This window comes from Heliangelus exortis, chromosome 17 (genome assembly GCF_036169615.1).
Source record: "Heliangelus exortis chromosome 17, bHelExo1.hap1, whole genome shotgun sequence".
Lineage (NCBI taxonomy): Eukaryota > Metazoa > Chordata > Aves > Apodiformes > Trochilidae > Heliangelus > Heliangelus exortis.
The window spans coordinates 7,956,345-7,964,373 of record NC_092438.1 but is presented as its reverse complement, the minus strand read 5'-3'; positions in this window follow the sequence as shown (position 1 = coordinate 7,964,373).

Here is an 8,029-nt window from a genome sequence, read left to right as displayed (position 1 = left end):
GGAGGAATTTTATAGATGGCTGTAAATTATTCTGTATCTTGCTGATGGCAAGGACAGTTGTGACCTCATGGGTGGCTGGGTGCAGAAATATTGTCTGTGCTTGTGACTCAGGAGTGCTGCAGCTGACAACTTTTCCTAATGTGTCAAAGTATGAATGGATGTCTGGCTGGCTTTGCAGGAAGAGGGAAGAGAAAAGGGAGTGCTCTGAACCTCCCATCAACTGTGAGTGGCCTTGCCTTTAAATAAAGAGATCACTTAAGGATGCAATATGCTCTTTTCCTCAGCAGCATCTGCTTCACATCCAGAGCCACTACTGTGGCAATTAGCTACATATAAATTACAGGGAAGAACAGCTGAAGAAGATCAAGTCAGTGAAATGGTTTTCCTGAGGGGCTCAGTGACAGCAGGATTAATGCCTGTCTAAAGGGTTCCCAGTGATGTTACTCGCTCCTCTTACCTCAGTCCCTTATCAGACATCATTAAGGTACTGCTCAGTTTGTCAGAGCAGGGAGGTTGTTCTTTTGGTGCTGCTGAGGGCCAAGAGCATCTGGGAACTTGTAGGACTGGCTGGGAAAGGGCTTTTCACAGGACTTGGAATCAAAGAGCCCCAATGGAAATTGTCTGTTACCACAGCAGAGGCAGTGAGTCAGACAATGTAGCTGGTGCTATGGTGAAGTTTCTCCCTGCAGGTGACACTTTCCAGAAACCCCCCCCCAGGACTGTATCTAGAAATGTCTATGGACAAAATCAAGTTGTGTGGTTGGTCCCCAACTTCTCTCTGTTGGGTGGTACCTGTTGTGAGCAGATCAGCCCCAGGACACTGAAAGGATGTTTGGGGATGTTTGAATGTTGTCAGAACTTTTTAATGACCCCTCACACCATGACAGCCACACTTTGTAGAGCAGTAGGAAAAAAGAGATGTGTGGGAGCAGCAGATTTCTATCAGCAGCAGCAGAAATGATCTTTTGTGAGGTCAGAAAACACATTCAAAGGGAGGGAGAGCAGGTACTCTGCAGATTTCCCAGTACAAGAGGTATCATCTAGGATTTGTTGTTCTCACTGCTTTTTGCTGTATTAAAGGTTCTCACTGTATTTGCTCTGCTGCCATCCTCTGCTTGGACCCAGTGGAGCAGAGCTGGGAGCATGTCACTGAAAACAGATCAGGGCTGAGAATGGGGCTGTCAAGAGGTGCCTGGCTGTGCAGAGACAGCTTGGGGCTGGAGCCCATCCCTCCTGGCTGCAAAGGCAGCTGTGACAGCTCTAGAACAGTTTAGTGACAGCGTGGCTGATGCCCTGACACTCGCCCGCCTTTTAATCAGTGCTCTGTAACTTTCATCTCTGCCTGGCTGAGCACCTTCTCTCCTCCAGTCCCTGCTGAGCTGACAGCATTATCCTTCACAGGTCTGCCAGGCTCCTCCTGGGGGCTGGGGCCATCTCCTCTGTCTTGAAGGAGAGCTGGCACCTCGTTCAAAAGAGGTTAGGTTTGCAGGGTCATTCCTGGCCAAGCCCATGAGGCTCCTGTGCCTCACCCAGTGGAAATCACTGCTCCCATCTGCTCTCTACACACTACTCAAAGGGGTACAAAATCACTGCTCAGGCACTTCTCTGTCACAACCAGTTGTTATCAAGAGCTTCCTAGGAGAGCTGTGGGTTGCCAGGGCTGGTGTCTGAAGGAGTTCACCTGGGACTGGTTTGTGGGGAGACTTTTGGTCTCCCCAGGTAGAGTGGGAATCCCACCCCAGCTCTAAGGGAAACATGATGGGGAAAGGAAACTATCCACATCACATGCTTGTGATGTCATTTTTCTCTCCTGCAAAGATCAAATGTTTTTATGACCCATGATCAAAGCATCATGTTTTATCATGTGGCAGCCTCATGTGGAGAGTGAGGAACACTTGTCCAGCATGCACATGATATGCCCAACCAGGGTGGTGAAAGTCCAAGTGGGCATCTCTAACCTAACACTTCCATATTCCTGGTGTGGTGTGGCTGGGAGCATGGCCTCTTGCATCACCTGATGCCCCAGAGTAGGGGTGCAGCTTTGGACCAGCTCTGGGCTGGGTTGTGCATCCCAGGAACCAGCAGGGGTGCACTGGAGTTTGGCCATGAGCAGGGCATGATGAAGCATGGAGTGCTGCTGACTCAGTGGCAGCTGCCTCTGGGCCCTGCTTCAGGTTGAGGAACTGGAGGAGCCCCAGCACTGAGGTCAGAAGCAAATCTGCCCAACCCACTATGTCAATAGCAGGAACGCTCAGAAAGGTGGAGGGGTAAGTGCTAACAAATGGGATTTCATGGTTAAAGGCATCGACTTTTCCCCAGCCACTGGAAAAGAGGAAGGGCAGAGAAAGAGAAGCCTCCCTTTGCAAGGAGCAGCATGCAAGACATGCCATGCAAAACAAAACCAAAAACAAAACAACAAAAAAACCTCCATCTCCATTGCTTGTCATCTGTGTGTAAATGTGGGCTGTGGAGTCTATTCCTGGGTCTGCTCCCAGGGGCCTCACCATCCTTTTCCTCCAGCCAACCTCATCTGTGACCTCAGTCAGTGAAAAACACAATCCTGGCCCTGCCTGCCCTCAGTTAACTTCCTGCTGGCCATACCACACTTGAGGATGATATGATTCACACTTAACTCAAGGAATTGTTCTCTAAAAGCTAAAAATGGTAAAAAGGTTTGCTCATTTGGGCTATGTTAAGTAAGTAGCTTGGCTTCTATAGGGGTAGCATTTGCAGAAGTTGGACTGATTTTTTTTAAAATCTCTGTCCTGCCTCTCTGTGTATTTAGGTAATCTGTCCCTAAAGCAGAAAATAGCTTGCATTTCCTCCTCCTTATAAATTCAAGAAACCTCTATAGTAATCCATCTGCCTGTCCTGTGGAGCTGGTGGTGTCGCGCCTTTGGCACTACCCTGTTCACATGAACAGCATCTCTTACACAAGAAGATAGTGGGCAAAAGGATGTCAAGACCCCCAGCAACAATTTCAAAAATTAATTAAGCTACAATAGGCCAGTTATTGCTGGGTAATTATTAAGCTGTAAGAATTGCTAAGTGTCTTCTTAGCATTAAACAATTATGCAAATAATGGAAAACATACCAGAAGAGTAATGAAATTACCTCCCTTTTTTAATTTTTTTTATTTTTTTAATGAAGGATGAGATTTTCAAAACTAAAGTGATGCTTATGGTTTTGCTTTCCAGAGTTTAACAGAGGAAGATCTTTGGAGGAGGGTAAGACCTCCAAGGATCCTCAGCACAGGGTGAGTAGGACATCTTTAACCACATCTACCATCAGTCATCTTTGAGGGCTTGTAGAGCCACCAGATGAGGCTGTCCCCTCATTTTGTACCCAGGCAGCAGCACATGGGCACACAGGTTCTGCTGGCTTTGGAGGACCCCACAGTGGTCACACTGCTAGGCCAGGACTGGAGAAAGGAAAGAGTCTGAGTTTTGCACTATCACAGACTTCCTATGGGAGCCCTCGTTCAACCCCAAACAAAGCTTCAGGTTTGGTCTGGGTGAAAACAAGGTGATTTGCAGTCTCTCACATCACTTCAGCACAGAAGTGGAAGGTTCTGGCCTTTAAAGTTATACTATCTCAAGGTTAATAACCTGAGGGAAGAGCCAGCCTCTCTTCTGGCTTTACTGTTTACCCCCCACCACCAGGAAAAGGAGACTTCACTTATTTGTGACCACAAAGAGTTTAGACAAAGCAAAGTGCTCCTTTGCTTCAGCATGTTAATATTGTTAATTAATAACAAATATTACTGGTTTTCCAGGCATTAAACTCTGCTGGTAAGACAGAGCATTTAAAAGCAGCTGAGCCAGCTCCTGCTCCAGGGTGGGTCCTGCTCCCAGGGTGATGCCAGGATAGATACGGGTCACCTCACTCAGTCTCATGATCCAGACAAGTTTTGATCAGCAAAATGCACCTTCACTTTCAGTTTCTGATAAGAGTAGTGAAATTTGGGGTGCCCAAAGGACTAGAGGTAAGTGTTCTGCCACAGCAGTGCAAATATTGCAGATCACCACTGTCTGTTTCAGCTTTCTCAGAAGAGGAAGGGAGGTCACCTTGTGAAACAAACACCATCCTCAATCCCCTTGGAGAGCTGCTTTTATCTCCCAGAGACTCTCTGCTGACCCACCAGGTAGATATTTGTTGCTTCTTCATTTTTTTCCTTCTTACTTGGTGTGTAGGATGCAGCATGCATGCATTCTCACATCCTTGTTGCTTGGAAATAACTTTCTGACATCAACCTTTAGCCTGTCATGCACCTCACTGTTCTGGGGGACAGCAAAGCTGATGGATCATTTTGCTGGCAGGCAGAAGGGACAAGGGAGAGAGACTTATTTCTTTTTTGATGTGATGTCATGTTATACCTAGGTGACAGGACACACTTTGCTCTGATGCTTGCTGGTTTGGGTCCTTTGAGGATTTTAGGATAATTGATTTACCATTTATGAGCTTCTCAGAGGGATGTGTTGTAGAGAGATATACCAAAGTGCCTCTTTATGTAACTTCACATTTCACTTTCATCTCCTTTCAGTGGAAATTTGAGTTCAGACTTGAATTTTGTACTAATGCTTTTTCTGCTCCTTTGCAGGTCAGACTCACCAGACTCCAAGGAGAGGCGGGAATCATGCGGAAACATTTCCATGTGAGTAGCTGTGAAATTGTTGGGGCTTTCTTTTCCCTGGCTTGGGCCTTTCTGTCTCTGTGGAGTCAGCCTGGCTGCCTTCTGGGAAGAGAGAGCTGATGAGGCATGTTACTGATGAAACGCATACTTTTTCCTTCTTGTTTTGAATCCCTCAATTTATTACAATCCATTGAGGCGGGAATGTATCAGAGCTCTTGGCTACGACACACGTTTCCTATTGTTGGGAGTGAACAGCCCTGCATACAGCCTGCAGCAAAATTATGAAGTAGCTCAATTTGATCAGCTGATTTCCCACAATAGTTAAAAGATGTGGTTTTTGTCTATGATGTTGCCCTCTTTTATGAAAAAGAATCCATTACTTCATTCGCAGCTTCATGAGGCTCCACATTGTCTGAGGCATGGAATTGACCCTTCCCCCTCTGAAAGTCTTCAAAGCATCAATTGCTGGTTGGTTTTCTCTGGGCTTTAGGGTGGTCCCAGCCATATATATATATTTTTTTTTCCCTCTACTAACACTGAAGTCCAGGCTGCTCTATGTGGGAACCAGGATAAACTTAAGAGCTAATGGCAGAGGGAGATCCCCATAGTCATAACAACTATCAGGAAGCACTCAGGAATTTCTCCATTGCAGTTTGGTATCTAGGAAGAGAAGTGAAAAGGATTGTGGAAGAGAAAGAAAAGAAGATGCTTCTGTAAGTAGAGAAAAATAAATCACTCCCTGTCTGTGGACTGCTGCTCTCCAGCAAGTTTCCATACAGGCTTCAGGAAGGGGATCTACAGGAGCAGGCACTGTATTCCTAGGATGCTCTCTGCTCCAAGTACATCACGGGTGGGAAATTTCACCCAGCAGCATTCATAAAAGTTCAGTGAGTGCGGGTCAGGTCCACCACATGGGCTGAGGACATACAAGGCTCCACCAAGGAAAAGATGTATAAGGGAAAAATATAATCCAGAGCAAGGATTGGGAAGGATCATCCCATGAGGAACATCCTAGGAGAACAGTACCCACTGTTGGTACTGGGTAGGCAGCTGCATGGGCAGCTCTGCTCCCTTCCTGCCCTGTTCCTCCCTCTGGTGCTTGTTAGTTTATTTGTTGTGTTAAGGGTTTGTCATAGCTATACATTTCCACAGAGCTCCCCTTAATCACCAACGAGGATCAGTGCACAAGTTGCTGATGCCTGCATTTTGAAAAGCCTTTATTGGGCCAGCAGTAACACTATCACTGCATTAGCAGCTCCTGCAGCAATGTCATTTTAATCACTTTAATGTATAATGTGGACCTGAGTCTTCTGCTGTACCAAGGGCTGCACCTCCAGCCTAACCCTCTCTCGGGATGCACAGCTTGGGGCCAGAGACTAAGAGTTTCTTCTGGTGTCTGCAAGCCTGGATGCTTTTCTGATGACAGACTCGGTCAAACACAGATGACCAAGCACAGTGCAGGGAGGAATGAGGTGAAATGTAGTGCTTTGTGATACACAGAAAATCACAGCTGCTCTCCGAGTCCAGCTTGGCTTTCTGCTCCCTGGGTCTGTGTCCCCCTGCCCCAGCTGCCCCTTCCCAAAATGCAAGGTAATGAGAAGGAACTAAGCACATCAGCTCATTAAAGTGGGTTTGTTAGAAGACAGATTGTCATGTTAAACAAATATGTTTTAAAAAAACTAAATATTGTTCCCTGGGCTGTGCCCCTCATCTGGGCCATTAAATCTGAAAGGGGGAACTACAGGTGGTTCAAAGCTGGGCTCAGAAGCTGATTTTCACTTTTTGTACTACTAGCAATTGTCAACAACTCATTTTCAAACATCATTTTCTTCTCCTCATTTCCCAGTGCTGCACTATGCGGACTGCAAGCATGGCAGGAGCTAAACAAAACAGTCTTCAGGACTTACAAAAAGACACCCCACAAATGCATTTCCTAGACCTACAGCATCCTCTTATTTCTTACCAGTCCCTAAACCTCCTGATGACAGAGGATGGGAAAGGCTGCCCATCATTAAGCAGTTGGCTTTTTGTAAATTATGCAAATTTTATCAATCTAGTGACAAGGTGGTGAGGAAATGGAGCAGGACAGCTCAAGTTTCAGGACTCCACTGCTGCAAGTTTCCAACTTGCATGAAAGCAAGCATCTTTTCAGAGAGGAGGAGGGAAAAAACCTAACTTTGGGTTAATCCAGCATTTTTTTTTGATTGGTCCCTTGGTAGTCTGATTAATTTTGAGTGCAGATGTCTATACTTTCCTTCTCAGAACATGCTCAGTACTCAGGAGCAGCCTCACCGTGCCGTATTTCTTTCTTGCCACACTGATCTTGTTACAGTTGTGCAGCAACATATGCTAAGGCCTTATTACAAGGGATTCCTATAAATGGCATAAAGGATTAATAATGTATTTATAACACAACTTGGTTTTAGTATAAAGTGATCTATAAATTTGTAATAAATGTTTTATAATGTTTTTGTAGCCTGTTATAAATGATAAATGGGAGACTATAGATGCCACATCAAATATTCATGCTGCATTGTGTGCATTATTATGCTGTTTCTGTTCAGGAAACCATTAATAATAAAGTGAATGGAGATGTAAAAGTTGCTGACATGCCCAGCAAGGCATTTATAATGAAATGTATAATCCTTACCATAAAGTAAATACATTGGCCAGTGATTGTTGATGAAATGGAAACACACTAAATTATTTGTGAGGTATTTATATATTAATGTATATTATCCATATCATGTCATAGAAATGCCATTAATATATTATATTATATGTATTATTAATTATTTTTTCCTCATTTATAGGCAGCTCTGAAAGCCTTACCTTGTCTCCTGGGCAGTTTTGCCAGCTGCACGAGATCTGGTGAGTTATTTTACGGGATGTGTGTGCAGGGAGGGAGAAGGGGGACGGCCCTGGGGCTTGGCCAGCGTCCTGCTGCCCCCGGCCATGGCTGCCTGGCTGCCTTCCCGGCTCCTTCACCCAGCCACCCACCCTGCTGGTCCCCTCTGCAGGGACAGGGTGCAGGGTGGCCGCTGATGTCCCTGGGCAGACCCTGTGCCCACGGCAGGAGGAGAACCCTGGGCGCACCCGTTCTCCATCCTCCCTCCTCACACCTCCCCCGTGCAGCTGCCCCTTCACGAAGGAAACGTGGGCTGGGTTGTTTTGTTTTGTTTTGATTTGTTTTCTTGGTGGGTGTACGAAGGAAACCACCTTTAACCCCTCGGCGGAGGCCCAGCGTGTGCGGTCCCATGTCCACCCTCCCCCCCCCACCGGCCACACGCACCGCCCCGCAGCATCTGCTCGGACCCGACCGGACCTGACCGTCGCTCCCCACCCCACACACAACCCACACCCCTATTTCTGTCGGTTCTGCCCCCTCGGCTAAGC